The 16,105-nt window shown below is 36.2% G+C and overlaps 1 long non-coding RNA gene and 1 pseudogene across 7 annotated transcripts in view; one reads left to right on the top strand and one right to left on the bottom strand.

Annotated features, from left to right (window-relative positions):
* The window catches only part of LOC110348128 (uncharacterized), a 1,027,816-nt gene that overhangs the window by 212,505 nt on the left and 799,206 nt on the right, over positions 1–16,105 (top strand). The window lies entirely within an intron of this gene.
* LOC110348063 (mitochondrial fission regulator 2 pseudogene) overlaps positions 8,100–16,105 on the bottom strand; it is a 36,844-nt pseudogene continuing 28,838 nt past the window's right edge.

Raw genomic sequence — 16,105 nt, 5'->3', positions numbered from 1 at the left:
GATGCCAGAATCACTGAGCTAAATCCCCGGCACTTCATGTATTCTTAATGTGAAATCTACTGTGCTGAAATGTGGCTTCAGAGCCACCAAAACATACCTACGGCCAGTTGCTGGATTTGGGTGACTCTGAGGGAGTAAACTGCCTCAATTTCTCTCATCATCACTTCCTGCTCCTCTCCCATGCTCTCTAAAGGTATCCTTCCTCAGGATATACTGTCATTTCAACTTGATACTTTCACATTTTCTGTTTCTTTTCTTACCTCTCTTCCTTGTACAGAGTATTCCATCACAAACTACTATACTTCTGTACAACATGTTTCAATTGTGCAATTTAACCAATAGCTGTAGGCAAAATATTTTGCAGTATTATACTTCCCCAAACTTGTTATAAATTAAAAATGACACATATCAGCTTGTATAATAGTAACAGTTTGAATTTCTATCTCTTATAAGTAAGGAGTTTCCCCAAGACACAATATGGACCTTATTCCTCTTTGAACACTGACAATGTCCAGCACAAGCATGGCATGGATGACTCTTCTTCGCATTTGCATCTAACTTCCAATCTGAGGTCGGTGTCCTCAAGGGTACAGTTTCAACTCCTTTTACTCCATTCAGGAGAAGATATCCTAAAGATGTGATGTGTCATTTTGAAACTATGTCCTCACTCTCCCGCTAATGATTTTATTAATTATTCCCTTGACTAATGGAGAGTTTCCTCCATCAATGAGCTCTTTGAAGTCTATGAAGAACATGGGAAAGGAACGTCACTTCTTTGTACATTTTCTGTGACCCATGCTTTTATTTCAGGTCTCTGCTTATAGAAGATTGACTGAAAGGAAAACTAAATGAGAAAAACACCTTGGCCGTCTTTCAAGACATTTTAAAAGATACCAAGAGATCCCCAAATTTTCAATGATGATACTTTGTTACTACTTATAAATGCTCAGTTTAAATGAACAGGTTAATGCTGCTATTTTGACCTGTGAGCAATCAGTTAAATATGTGAGAAAAAACCAAAAGGAAACACAGATGAAATACTGTTATTTATATATTAAATGCATGTATTTCCCCGTGAAACAATATGGCTCAATAACATGTAATTTTCCCTATTTTTAAAATCTGCTTATAATGAACTGTTTCAGTCTCCACAATGAGTGGCTTTATAGACAGGCTCCCCGAAGTTTTGCCAGTTCTGGTTATTTCTGTGTTGGTACTGTAGGATATTGAGATAAATTCTAGAAGCTATACTGCAAAGTACATAGGCTTTTCAGTTGGACAGCTCTTCCTTCTTCCTCGCCCTCCCCTTCCCATCTCCTCTTCCTTCTCTTCCTCCTCCTCATTCCTCTCTTCCTCCTTTTTATTTTTTTTGCCAGTTTCATACTGTGTGAATTTAAACAATAACAGACTTCATTTTCTAACCTGGACCTGGGCCAAAGCCCTCTTACAGGGACATTAATGCATTAGGAGATGGGATATATGTGAACCTCTCAGGATCACTCAGCTGCCTGACTTCTGTGAGGCAGCTTTAAGGGTGACTGATCTTTGAGGTGCTGCAGGACCAACCCATCTTTGGATCCATATCTGAGAAAAAGAAGAGTGCAATGGCCTCAGTGGCATTGTGTGAACAGTTGCATTGCTCTGATGAATTTTTTAAAAATTTAATTATCTTTTAGCATGCCTTTTCTCCTCAAGTAGAACAAATTATTCAAAGTTAAAATGTTGAACTTCTTTTAGCTGAATGTTAGCTTGAGAATCATGCACAAGAATGACTTCAAATTGAACCACTGCATATTTTCCAGAACACTGAAATTAGCAATTGGACAAAATATTACATCTTATTCTAACTAAGGCTTTCTTTTTTTCATTACTGGCTCTTACAGACAGAGGAACACAAGGGTAGCCTTTAAAATAATTTCACACTTTAAAAATCTAGATTCATATCAGCTATATCCTTTCAGTAGCTGATAAATGGTTGTACTTCCCAATCACATTTATTATTCTTCTTTTCTGTGGCATAATTCAATTTAAACCTTGGGGTATATATATTTAGTTTAATATACTTACTAAAAGTTAGTTTTTAAAAAATTAATTTCATTGGTGCATTTTAGGTATACAATATAATGACATTCATCATTGGAAATCTGCACCTTTACATGATCCATCTTGGTTCTGATTAAAAGTTAGTTTAATATGCTTACTAAAGGAATAGTGAGGAAAAGTGCTATTATATGCTTCACTGAAAGTCTGTATTTCTTAATCCTTCCACTAATTTAGTCTTCATTAATTTCATGTTTTTTTTAAAGGCAGCATTTCAGAGGACTTTGTATCTTCATGTTTTCTGACAAGCTTACAAATTCCAACAGAGTATTTCTCTATCATAGCAGCAGTTCCTGTTGCCTGTTTCTTACCCTTTCCCCTGATAGCCCACCTCTTAATAGGGCTAAATGTTTTTCTTTCCTTTATAAACACTCTCCCTCTAATAATGGCAATAGTATTATGTTTTCTTTAGTCCTCTTAGGATCAACATTTCCTTTTTTATCCTATTTGAAATTTTCACCATTTCTGAATGGTCTAATTAATTTCATTTTAAATACTTAAGAGGTGCCTACATAGGGTTAAAGAGTTGACAGCAAAATGTCAGGGAAGGAAGAATAAAAAAGATTTAATTGATATTTCTATTGCCAGAAATATTTTTTTGGTCTAAATGATCTCTGAGTATTAGGTGAAATCACACAGGGACCATATGGGGGCTGGGAGTTTACTTTCTCAGGAAATCTAACATTTGGTGAAGAAGGCTGATTTTTTCTCTTTTGAAAAGAAAAATCATCCATAGCTCCCCATATTTAACTTTTTTTTTTCTTTTTTTGGTATCTGGGGTCAAACTCAGGACCTTGCACTTGCAAGGCAGGCATGGTGCCACTGAGCTACATCCCCGGCAGACATTTATAATAACTTGTTCAGGTAAGGACAAGGGCAGAGAGAAAGCCAGCTCTCTCAAAGGGGGGATTGTATAAGGAGAAACAGCTCAATAAGTTACAGGCCATACAAGGGTTAGTACCTCTCTCGGGCATACCTAACACTGAAGCAATAGATTGATTTCAGAAAAACAAACATCAAGCAGGAGGGACAGGCTGATACATTTTAAGTTAAAGCAGCTTGGGAAGAATTGAAGAATCTGCAATGCACCATGGATATCATTTATTTGGCTATAAAATTATAAACAGGGCAAACAAAGCCCTTCAGGTGTTATTTCTAAGGCATGGTTGAATGAGCCTACTCAACTAGTATCTATAGCCTAACTTCAGGGTGGATACTAGCCCTCCTGGAAGGTACTCTATAGCATGTAAGAGGCAATATGTCTCTGATACTCACTGGTTATGTGACATTGCTTGTAGCTTTCTGGGCTAAATATGTAAAACACATAGCACACCTACTCACACACTATTCATGCTAAGTTCTCTTAGACAAAGTTAAACAAATGACACAGTTTTGAAGTGTTTATGTGTTAAAACTTTTTCTAGAATTGTCCATGAGAATTTGCAAACATTGACATTTCTATTGTAGCTTCAAATGATTCCATTAAAAACAACTCATAATGTACCATAATAGCTTTCTGACTTACAATAGATGTGGTAAGCATGTTATGTTTTCATATTCTTAGTAGTCAATATATTATTCTTAGAAAAACACATTTGTGGAATATCTGTAACTTTTAAGATTTTCTGGAAATGGATAAAATTAAATTCATATTATTTGAGTAGTGAAAAAAACTTAAGGCAGGTCAGTCTTATGTAGATCATAAAGGTGTTACTATGGCCTAACACTAATATTGTGGCTTTTGACATAACTTTTCATCTATGGAAACATATAGTGTTTTGTTTAGGATCTTAAAAATATATTTTTAGGAATTCTCAGTATGAAGATGTGATGATATAATTTCTTTCACATATGTACACTAGCTACTTCCAAAGTGGTCATGAGTTAATTTATAATAAAAGACATTTATTATATATGATAGTCAATATATAGAAGAAAAAGAGGCTGCACCTCTACTTTGTTGAAGGTGAAATTAACGCTTCTGACTACTGAGGGAGAGAGAAATAAATCTGTGTTTCATGTCAACCAAAACAAAAAAGAAGATACATAGTAGGTTTGATAATTAATTTTCAAATAAAAGAGGAAGGACCTCAACTTTTGAAAGAATTTCTTTCTCATCATACATCCTAAAAGATATTATACATATAATGGAAGCTCTTACAAAGGATATACATGTAGCATATTAGGCATATCTCCAAAGAAATTCCATAGCAAATGTATTATTTTTAAACATTGTTACAATCAAACTCAGAAGATATTTTTTCTTCACGGAGTTGAACAAATGATTTTGTAATTCCATGTTATTCAAGGAGAGCATAAGTGCATTAGAAAATGGAAAGACAATCTTTGTTTATGGATTGGAAGAACTGATATTCTGAAAATGGCCATGTTATCAAAAATAATCTACAAACTCAATGTAGTCCTTATAAAAATACCAAAAACATTCTTCACAGAACTAGGAAAAATAATCCTGAATTTCATATGAGATCAGAAATGATCCAGAATATCCAAAGCAACACTGACCATGAAGAGGAATGCTGGGGGCATCACTATACCAGACTTCAAGATATACTGAAAAGCCATAGTAATCAACACAACACATAATACTGCCACAAAAACAGAATTGTAGAACAGTGGAATTGGACAAAAGACACAGAATCCAACCCAGGCACTTCCTGCCATCTGATTTTTGACAAAGAAGCCAAAAATATGCTGAAGAAAAGGTAGTATCTTTAACAAATGGTGCTGGAAAAACTGGATACCTACCTGAAGAAAACTGAAACAATATTACTATGTTTCCTCCATACTAAAATGAAATGAAAATGGATTAAAGATATAAAACCAGAAACACTGAAACTTCTGAAAGACAACATAGGGAAAACACTTGAAGCCACATGCACAGGCAAGACTTGTCTTAGGCAAGAATTTAGAAGCACAAGAAATAATATCAAGAATCAACAAATGGGAATACATCAAATTAAAAAGCTTTTGCTTGGCAAAGGAAACAATTAGCAAAGCGAAGACCCAACCCACTGAATTGGAGAAAATCTTTGCTAGCTACTTTTCTGACAGAGAATTAATATCTCAAATATTAAAAAACTAACAAAAATTAACCTCCCTAAAACAATGAATCCAATTAAACGTTGGCAAGTGAACTGAAAAGATATTTTTCAAAAGAAGAAGTTACAAAGGCTAAAAGTATATGAAAAAGTTCAACACCTCTAGCCATCAGAGTAATGCAAAGTAAAACTATATTGAAATTCTGTCTCACCCTGGTCAGTATGGCTATCATAAAGAACACAAAAAACAAAGAATCCTGGTGAAGATGGTGGGGAAAGGAACTTTTTACATTGTTAGTGGGAATGTACACTAGTACAGCCAGTATGGAAATCTATATAGAGATTCCTCAACAGACTAAATATGGAAATGCCATTTGACCCATCTCCTGGGCATAGCCCTGAAAGAATTAAAGACTGCATATTATACCAATACATACATACCCATGTTTATCACAGAGAAAATTACAATAACTAAGCTGTGGAGGCAGCCTAGATGCCGATCAACAAATGAATGGATAAAAATTTGGTATGTGTATATATATATATATATATATATATATATATATATATGTATACACAATAGAATATTGCTTAACCATAAAGATGAGTGAAATATGTCATTTACAGGAAAATGGATCCAGAAACCATTACACTAAATGAAATTACCCGAAGTCAAAATGTTAAATGTAACAAGATTTCTCTTATATGAGAAATTAAATAAATAAATAAATAAAATAAGAGATGACAGGAAATCAGGAAGTAGACTTGTGGAGGTGGAAGGGGATTACTGTATCAGGGTGGGAAGGAAAGAGATGGAACAATGAGCTTGAAATTCATTAAGATATGATAAGTGCATGGCCCAACATCCCCAAACCAGCCACACAACTATGTAATATTAACATGTACTAATAAAAAATAAAATAAAAAGCAGAGTAAACCATACTCTCAATTGAAGACTGGTGCTGTCTGTGGTACCAGGAGAATGACAGGAGACTGCTCCACACCCTTTTGCTACAGTCACTGAAATGGCTCCTTGACTGCTCTTCCTAAACTCACTTTCATCTGCTCCAAACCATTTCCCACGTGACTGCAAGCTTCAAATCGGATAATTTCAGTGCTGTGCTTTTTTGTTGTTATTGTTTTTCTTTTTCTTTCTTTTTTTTTTTTTTAAGAGTGGTTGCTGCAATCCACATGGCATAGGGTCCAAAGACAGGGAGAGCGGTGGGAGATGAAGAAAATTGAAAAACAACAAGAAAGAAGGGTACATACCAAGATTATGCTTGAAAGCTGGGACCAGGTGGAGCTATAGCCTGTCGGGAGCTAATGGGCACCTGGAATCCAGTGTGCTCTTTATAGTGTAAGGCAAACAGGAAGAGAAGGCAGGGAAACTAGTGCTATGTGGCCTATATGGCTTAGGCTGAATGTAGCATGATTGTCTAGTGGTCAGGGCATGTGCAGAAAGGGAACAAGGAAGATGTAGCTGTCACCTGGGGCTGTGCCATCCAGGGTCTACAATCTTAGCTAAGCAGACTGTGTTTGTTTGACTTATCTAGGCCATGGAGGAGAAAGGGAGTAGGCGGGAGGCGAAGGACCATATTCAGGCTTGGCCTGCAACAGTGGTGATGACTTTGTAAAGAAATTTATCAGGGTTTCTTCCATTTAGATTTTTGAGGAACAGTTTTAAAAGAGATGGAATTAATTCACACAAAAGAAGCAAAATAAGAAAGAGGAAAGCATAGAACATTGAATAAAAAATGAGGGATCTAACAAAAGAGAGGCAAAAGGAATTCTTAGGATGAGGGCAAAGGGAAGTCCCACAGTGGTAAATATCTAGTAACCTAGAAAACAATTAGTGTCAATTATAATAGGACAGAGGAGTCCACAGAGAAATTCTCAAGAAACTAAAATTAAATTGATAGATTACATGAGGTGTTTTCCTAATGAACTGATGACAGGTATAGAGACTAAGTGAAGAGACAGAAGGACAAGTATACAGTTTTCAGTAATAAAGTTGTACAAGCAATGTGATTATAACATACTCCACCACAGAGTTGTAAATAAAATATAGATTCAAAAATATGTACACTTGATTATGGATTTAATTTAAAGATATGCTATAATTAATTATATTGGAAAGAGAGAAGAAGAGAGAAATAGTTGTTTTGGGGTGTCTGAGGGGACATGTTAAGAGAGGTAGAATAGAATAAAATAAATAAATAATGCTTAAAATTAAAAACCCAGGAAATAGCAGCATAAATCCATTTGTTAGAAAATGGATGTAAACACCAAAAGAAATGCCTCAAAGAATTAAAAGTTACCATAAAGAATCAGGACTAGGGGTTGGGACGATATGGGCTGGTGGACTACTTTTTGTCATGTTTTATTTCTTAAACTATATACATGCATTACTTTGATTAAAAATAACTACTCTTTAGGCTCAAAAGGTACATTTATTGTATAATCTATTTACCAAGTAACAGAGTAAAATCTAATAATGACCAAAGGAGATAGAAATGTCAACCATATATATATTTTTTTTAAAAAAAATTTATTTATTTATTTATTTATTTTTGGTACCAGGGATCAAACTTGGGACCTTGCGGTTTCCAGGCAGGTGATGGTACCACTGAGCTAAATCCCTGGCCCTAAACCATATATATTTATGGAGCAAGTATGAGGAAAAATTTTATAGCACTTAACAGTAAAAATCTAAGACTGATTTATTATTTCAGGAAGAAGTTTTAGAACACTTGACCATATATGATTAAAACCATGAGTATCTTATGAAAAATTATAATCTTATCCAGTTTGAAAATCTTCTAGTTGCTGGAGGCCAAGTAAACCAGATCAGTACCAGTTTTTAAAGGATTCAAATGATTCTTAAATTAGGAATTTATAACTGCTTAAGAAAACCACTGAAGTACACATTCAGCATTCAGTAATACTAACATACATGGGGGGAAACATCCACATAGCTAACTCTCCAGTAGCCAATTTATTCTGGATCTTCTAAACAGAAACAGGTATTTTTAGGAGGCTCACTCATACCTGGTTAGGGATGCCTCAGTCCACAGGTTTCATTTAATCTCAGTTAGCAGAGGCTATGATCCTTTGAAAGGCCGTGAAAGACAGGCCAGCATATTTTTGCCTCATTCCTTCTAAATGTAGTCATGGTGTTTGTTGCTGGTATCCTTGGCCAGCAGCTTTTGTGTTTATCAGTTCTCCTGTTAGATCACTGTCTTCAGATTGTGACGTCCAAACTTTGATGTTTCTGGACTACAAAATGGAAAAGACTCCCAAGATCTATTTTCTTTGGCCAAGGAGTCATCCTCTTGCAAGGCAAATGTCTACTAAAGTGCATATGATATTAAAGACACTAAGTCACAACGTGAACATTTTCTTTTCCTCTTCAAAATGAGTCTACCACCAGGTGACCATTCAAAAACACAGACTTAACTTTATTCAGATCCTTTAGCACGTCTAACATGTTTGGAACATCTTTATTTCTCTGACATTTTGAATGATGACCACAATTCACCTTACTAGCATATGGGTGCTGCTTTTTAGTTTCAGTACTTGGATTATCTGAGCCACAAATAGTAGATCCCCATTGTAGGGTAGGAAAACATGGAGGCTGGAAAGGAGAAAACTGGAGAGTACGTTGGTGGTGGAGGAGGAAGTACTGAACTTCCAGACATAGGTGAGCAGCCCCAGGGATGACGTCTGACCACAGGGGTGGGCGCATCATTCAAGTTGAAGGAGCCAGACTTTGGATTATCTTTCAGTTGATGGATTCCCACAGTTATGGTAATCTGAGAGTGAAGAAAATGTATCTCATTTTCAAGGGCAGCTAGTTTTTTAAACTGCAGCTTCATTTCGGGTAGATATTTTTCTTTGGTTTGCAGGTGACAATGGATCCCAAACTGCTTGCAAAGGACTGAAAATTCCACTTTCTCCTCTTCTTTTTTTTTTTTTTTTCCATATACTATGTCAAAATAAGAGACCACTGGGTTCTTCATCATTTACCACAGACAAAATATCAGCAAAAGATGGAACCATAGGGCCACAATTATCTATAGAGCTCAACTTCGGGATCAAGTCAAAATGAGGTCTTCGACAAGATTTTAAAGGAAGCATTTTCTCCGTAACACAAACAATGCTCCTAGATGATCCTTAACCTTTTTTGTCGCCAATCAGCCAAATTTGTATTTCTTTAAAAATATTATTAGGAGAGTCATCAATGAAACAAATTCCAAGAAACTTACTCGTTTCTCCATACCTTCCTTGGAAGCTGAATGTCAGGCAACAACAGGATCATGAAGCAGAGGGCGTTCTGGAAGCCTGGAACCAAGGAGCCCAGCATGCTGTACACTTGCGGAAGCCTGGGACTGGACACCCATCCTGTGCTGTTGGGCTGTGGGTGCAGGTGGTAGCCACATGCTCAGCCTGGTGACTGTGGGAGGACCACCCGGTCCGTCGGCTGCACCCTGTTGCTCTGCCACGTGGCCTTAGGATGGGTTCATACAAATAACTTTAAAATGTAATGAATTAATTGGTCCACAGCCAGTTAAACGTTCAGCAGAGATTACCCAAATCAGAAGTGGGATGGAGCCAGTGGAATAAAGGGAACACCTTCCAGAGAGCAGAATGCAATTTGTGTTAAGAGAGGTTCGACTTACATTAACACATCTTTCATTTTTTTCCCCCTAGGGCCAACCTTGGTTACACCTTTGATCTTACCTCAAAAATTGTTAGAGCATTAATCACATTTGGAAGCTGTACCATTCATGTTGAGAATTATTACTGAAAAGTACTGACCTATTCCTGTCATTGCATTATTTTCCTGTTGCTCATTTCCTTTCTTTCCCTTCTAACTGCTCACCCTACCTGATGCATGATTCTGATGGACTTTTTGGCATTGTTAGCTTTATTGTCTCTTTCTAGCATATCCTTGAGAAGTTTTTGGAGTGCTAGTGTGGTGGTCATGAATTTCTGTAGGTGCTTTTTATCACATAATATCTTATTTCTCCATCAGTATGTTAAGTTTCTGTTTCTCTTGATTCAGTATGGTAGATTGTACATGTTCAGGGATTTTGTTCATAGTAGTTTCTTATTATCCTTACATTTCTCTATTATTAGTTTTAATGTCTCCATTTTAATCTGTAATTTATTCTCTTTTTTCCTTACATTTGTCAATTTTGTTTATCTTTTCTGAAAGCCAATTTTTTCATTTCTCTTTTGCATTTTTTAGTTTTGGTTGCATTTATTTATGCACTTTATTATTTCTGTGGTTGAGTTTTGTTTGGTTCTTTGTGTTTCTGCTATCTTGATGTCATCTCTTTGAGGACTTGGAATTTTTTGGCTATTATATCATGAAATAGCATTGCTTTCCCTTTCTCCTTCTGGAATTCCCACAATGCTAGTATTTCCTTAAATGGTGTTCCATCATGCTTCTTTCCATTTACTAAATTTGGGTTTAGCTTGTTTTAATTTTCTAAGTCACTGAGTTGGATTGTTAGCTTGCTGGAGATCTTTCTATGTATCTCATATATATATACATCTATTGCTATAATCTTTTGTCTCAGTGCTGCTTTTGTTGTATCCAACAGATTTTGGTATGTTATGCTGTCATTTTCATTTGGTTAAAATTTTTTGATTACTCTTTTAAGTTTCATAATTGCCCATTGATCATTTAGGAGCATGTTATTCAATTTCCAAGTATTTGTATACTTTCCATTATCTTGTTGATTTGTAGTTTTATTCTGTTGTTGTCTGGGAAAATACATTATATGATATCAGATTTTAAAAATTTCTTGAGGGTGAGGTCCCCCCACCCCCAGCAGGCACATGAGCTGCCAGTTTGGCCTTGCGGTCAGATGCAGGTAGCTGTGCCCTGCTCTGTCCCGCTTGCCCTGCCCACTTGCATCCAGGAGACCACGAGGACACCTCCCCTCAGGTCCACCAGCTGCCGGCTTGGCCCTGCCCATGCGTGTAAGAACAGTACCCTGCCCCCGACCTCTTGGCTGCACAGCTACCCGGTTCCACACTACAGAGGCACAGGGGGATATAAAGGCCATTGTCCTGTGTTGCAGAGGTGAACAGCAGAGAGAGGGCCTCTCTCAGGCTCCCTGATGAAAACTGAAGCCCACTGGAAAAGTGAAGATAATCTCTGCAATATAGGCACACCAGACCCCTGTACTTCGTAAGTTGGAGGGATCATCACCTCCCATTTGATCCTGGACTATTTTCAGGGGAAAAACAGTTGGAACCTGTAGTAGAGCCTTGCAGAGTTCAGCCCTGTGGGAGGACGAGGAGCTGAATTTGGGACTTACAGCCAGAAGTCTGTCTGAATCGCACAGGTCTGTGACTGGCTTACTGGGATTCATTGACTTATAACTGACAGTACCAAAAACAAAAATGAGAATACATTTAAGCAAGTCACAAACTCAGGCTTCCACCCCACAAAAGGCAATTTCTGGGGAAAACAAAGTGGAAAAATCTGATAATCAAGAACCTGGGCACCCTGAACTGATAGCATAGGAAGTAACAAAACAGATGCATGAGGCTCTAGAAAAATTCAAAGCAGAAATAATCTCCCAGATAACTACAGAGATGGTGAGCAGAGTGAAAGACATAATTAGAGGCTCTAGAACAGAAACAGATAAAAAAATAGATGAGCTCAGAAATATGCTGGAAACTATGAATGCCCAGCATAAGAAAGAAATAGAAACCATGATAACCCAACATAAGAAATAAATAGAATCCATGAAACAGATTCAAACAGATATTCAGGAGATTAAAAACTCCATTGTAACCATACATGGCAGATTGAGGGAATCTTAAAATAGAATATCAGATATAGAAAAGAGGATTGTGGTTAAGGACCATGAAAACAGAGATTTCTTAAAAATAGTAAAGGACCATAAGAAATCAATCCAGCAGCTGCTAGATGATGCAAGGAAGAAGAACATAAGACTTATAGGAGTCCACGAAAAAACAGGAGAAAATGCAATTGACATAAAAAAAACTTCACAGAAGTAATAGTAGAAAACTTTCCAGACAGAAGTGGAGAATTGGACATACAGACAAGTGAGGCATATAGAACTCCAATTAGCCATGATAAAAAAAAAAATCTATGCCTAGACACATAATAATCAAGATCCCAGAAACCCAACAGAAGAACAAAATCCTACAGGCAGTTAGAGAAAAGAAACAAATCACCTGTAAAGGAAAGCCGGTAAGAATCATGACAGATTTTTCAACACAAACCCTCAAGTCAAGGAGAGCCTAAAGTCAAGTATTTCAAGCCCTAAAAGAAAATAACTTCCAACCTAGACTGTTGTATCCTCCAAAATTATCTTTCAAAATAAGTGGGGAAATTAGATACTTTCATGACAAAGTACACCTGAGAAATTTCATGAATACTAAACCAGCACTCCAAACAATCCTAAGCAATATCCTAGAAAAAGACAACAAAGGTCACAACTCCATGAGGCTCAACAGAGGGAAGCCACCAGGCAAGGTAAGAAACTAAAGCAAAAGGGAAAGCAAAACAAAAAATAAAAAACAAGAAATCAAAGAACCAATAATAGTAAAACATCATGACAAGGATGAGTCAATTTCTATCAATTATAACTATCAATGTTAATGGTCTCAATTCACTAATCAAAAGAAATAGACTGATGGAATGGATTAAGAAACAAAATCCAACAATATGGTGTATATAAGAAACACGCCTAACTCAAAAAGAAATTCATAGACTGAAAGTAAAAGGAGGGAAAATGGTTCTGCATGCAACAGGAACCTAGAAAAAAGCAGGGGTAGCAATTCTATTTGCAGACAAACTAGATTTCAAACCAAAATTAATTAAGAGAGACAAAGATGGTCCCTACATCCTTGTGAAGGGAACAATCCAAGAGGAAGAGATGACAATCCTGAATATATATGCACTAAATATGAATGCCCCCAACTATACAAAACAAATATTAATGGACATGAAAAACCAAATAAGCTCTAATACAATTGTAGTGGGGGATCTCAATACCCCTTTATCACAATTATACAGATCATCTAGACAAAAAATTAACAACGAAATTGTAGAATTGAATCAAGCTGTTGAACAAATGAACTTAATAGATATTTACAGAGTGTTCTACCCCACAAAATCAAAATGCACATTCTTTTCAGCTGCACATGGGTCATTCTCTAAAATACACCACATGCTAGCTCCTAGGATATTTCTAAGTAAATGTAAAAGAATTGATGTTACCCCCTGTATATTATCAGATCATAGTGCAATAAAATTGGAGATCAATGACATAAGAAACTGCAAAACTCCCACAAACACATGAAAATTAAATAACACCCTCCTGAACAACCAATGGGTCACAGAAGAAATTAAAGAAGAAATTAGACAGTTTCTACAAGTAAATGATAATGCCAGGACAATATACAGGAATCTATGGGACAAAATGAAAGCAGTTCTAGGCAGGAAATTCATAGCAGTGAATGAATGCCCATATTAGGAAAACAGAGAGAACTCAAATAAATAACCTAATCCAGAACCTCAAACTCCTACAAAAAGAAGAGCATAACAAACCCAATGCTCGTATAAGAGAGGAAATTATAAAGATCAGAGTAGAAATCAATGCAATGGAGACTAAGAGAACAATACAAAAAATTAATGAATCAAAGAGTTGGTTTTTCGAAAGAATAAATAAAATCATAAACCCTTAGCCAATGTTATCCAAAAAAGGAAAGAAAAGGCTCAAATCCATGCAATCAAGAATGAAAAAGGTGAAGTCACAACAGATCCAGGAGAAATCCAAACCATCATCAATACCTACTTCAAGAACCTGTACTCTAATAAAATGGAAAACACAGAAGAAATGGACAGATTCCTAAACACATATGAATCACCAAAGTTAAATGAAGAAGATATAGAAATTCTAAATACCCCAATTACAATGAGCAAAATTGAAAATGAAATAAAAAATTTACCAACAAAGAAAAGCCCAGGTCTTGATGGCTTTGTTGCTGAATTCTACAAGACATTTAAAGAAGAACTAATGCCATTACTCTGTAAACTCATCAAGGAAATTGAAAGGGAAGCAAGGCTTCCAAACTCATTCCTGGAAGCAAGTATTACTCTGATTCCAAAACCAGGGAAAGACCCAACCAAAAAAGTGAATACAGGCCAATCTCCCTAATAAACATAGATGCAAAAATCCTCAACAAGATACTGGCAAAAAGAATACAGAGGGTCATCAAGAAGATAATACACCCTGACCGAGCTGGATTTATCCCACGGATGCAAGGATGGTTCAATATTTGTAAATCAATAAATGTAATACACTATATTAAGAGAGCCAAGGACTAAAACCATATGATCATCTCAATAGATGCAGAAAAGGCATTTGGCAAAATCCAACACCCATTCATGATAACAACTCTACAGAAAATTGGAATAGAAGGTCTTTATCTCAACTTGATTAAGGCTATCTATGAAAATCCAACAGCCAACATCATACTAAATGGTCAAAAACTGAAAACTTTCACACTAAAAGCAGGAACAAGACAAGGATGCCCACTATCATCAGTCCTGTTTAATATTGTTCTTGAAACATTAGCCACAGCAATTATAAAAGGAAAACAATAGCCTTTTTATATACAAATAATAAAGTCACTGAGAGAGAAATTAGAGAAACAATTCCTTTTATAATAGTGTCCAAAAGAAATGAAATATCTAGGAGTCAATCTAACAAAGAAGGCAAAAGACTTCTACAGTGAAAGCTATAGCACTTTGAAAAAGGAGATTGAGGGGGATGTAAGAAATTGGAAAGACATCCCTTGTTCCTGGATAGGAAGAACCAATATAGTGAAAATGGCCATGCTTCCAAAACTATTATATAGATTTAATGCAATGCCAATTGAAATTCCAACAATATATTTCACAGAACTAGAGAAAACAATCCAAAAATTCATTTTTAACATGCAGAGACCTAGAATAGCAAAAGAAATTTTAGGTAACAGAGATATGGCTAAGGGTATTACAATCCCCAACTTGAAACTATACTACAAAGCTACTGTGATAAAAACAGCATGGTATTGGCAAAGAAACAGACCAGAGGATGAGTGGAATAGATTAGAAGATGCAGAAACAACTACAGATGTGCTCAGCCACCTCATCTTTGACAAAGGAGCTAACCACCCTCACCGGAGGAAAGAGAGCCTATTTAATAAATGGTGTTGGAAAAACTGGATTTCAACCTGTCAAAGATTAAAACTAGACCCATACCTATCACCATGGACTAAATTAAGATCAAAGTGGATTGAATATTTAAATATTAGGATAGAAACACTAAATTTGCTGGAAGATAAGTTAGGTAGAACTCTTGAAGATATTGGTATAGGAAAAGACTTTATGAACAAAATCTCAGTGGCATGGGAACTTACATAAAGAATCAACAACTGGGATCTTATCTTATTAAATAGCTTCTGCACTGCAAGAGAAACCACCAACAGAGCTAATAGACAACCTACAATGTGGGAAAAAAATTTTGGCAACTGTACCTTAGATAAAGGACTGCTATCTATAATATATAAAGAAGTGAAAAAAATCAAACCTCCAAATTCAAAAACCCAATTCAAAAATGGGCATCTGAAATGAACAGACATTTCTCAAAGAAGTAAAAGCAGCAAATAAATATACGGAAAAATGTTCAACATCACTGGTGATTTGAGAGATGCAGATGAAAACAACACTGAGATTTCACCTCACCCCAGAAAGAATGAATGCTATCAAGAAATCAACCAATTAACAAATGCTGGCGGGGGTGTGGGGAGAAAGGAACCCTTCTCTGTTGTTGGTGGGAGTGCAGACTGGTGCAACCACTTTGGAAATCAGTATGGAGACACCTCAAAGAACTAGGGCTAGAGGTCGCATT

The sequence above is a fragment of the Heterocephalus glaber genome, unplaced genomic scaffold, assembly GCF_053883595.1.
Source record: "Heterocephalus glaber isolate CG9 unplaced genomic scaffold, H.glaber_assembly_v1.0 deba00000676, whole genome shotgun sequence".
Taxonomy (NCBI): domain Eukaryota; kingdom Metazoa; phylum Chordata; class Mammalia; order Rodentia; family Bathyergidae; genus Heterocephalus; species Heterocephalus glaber.
This window is presented reverse-complemented; position numbering and strand designations above follow the sequence as displayed.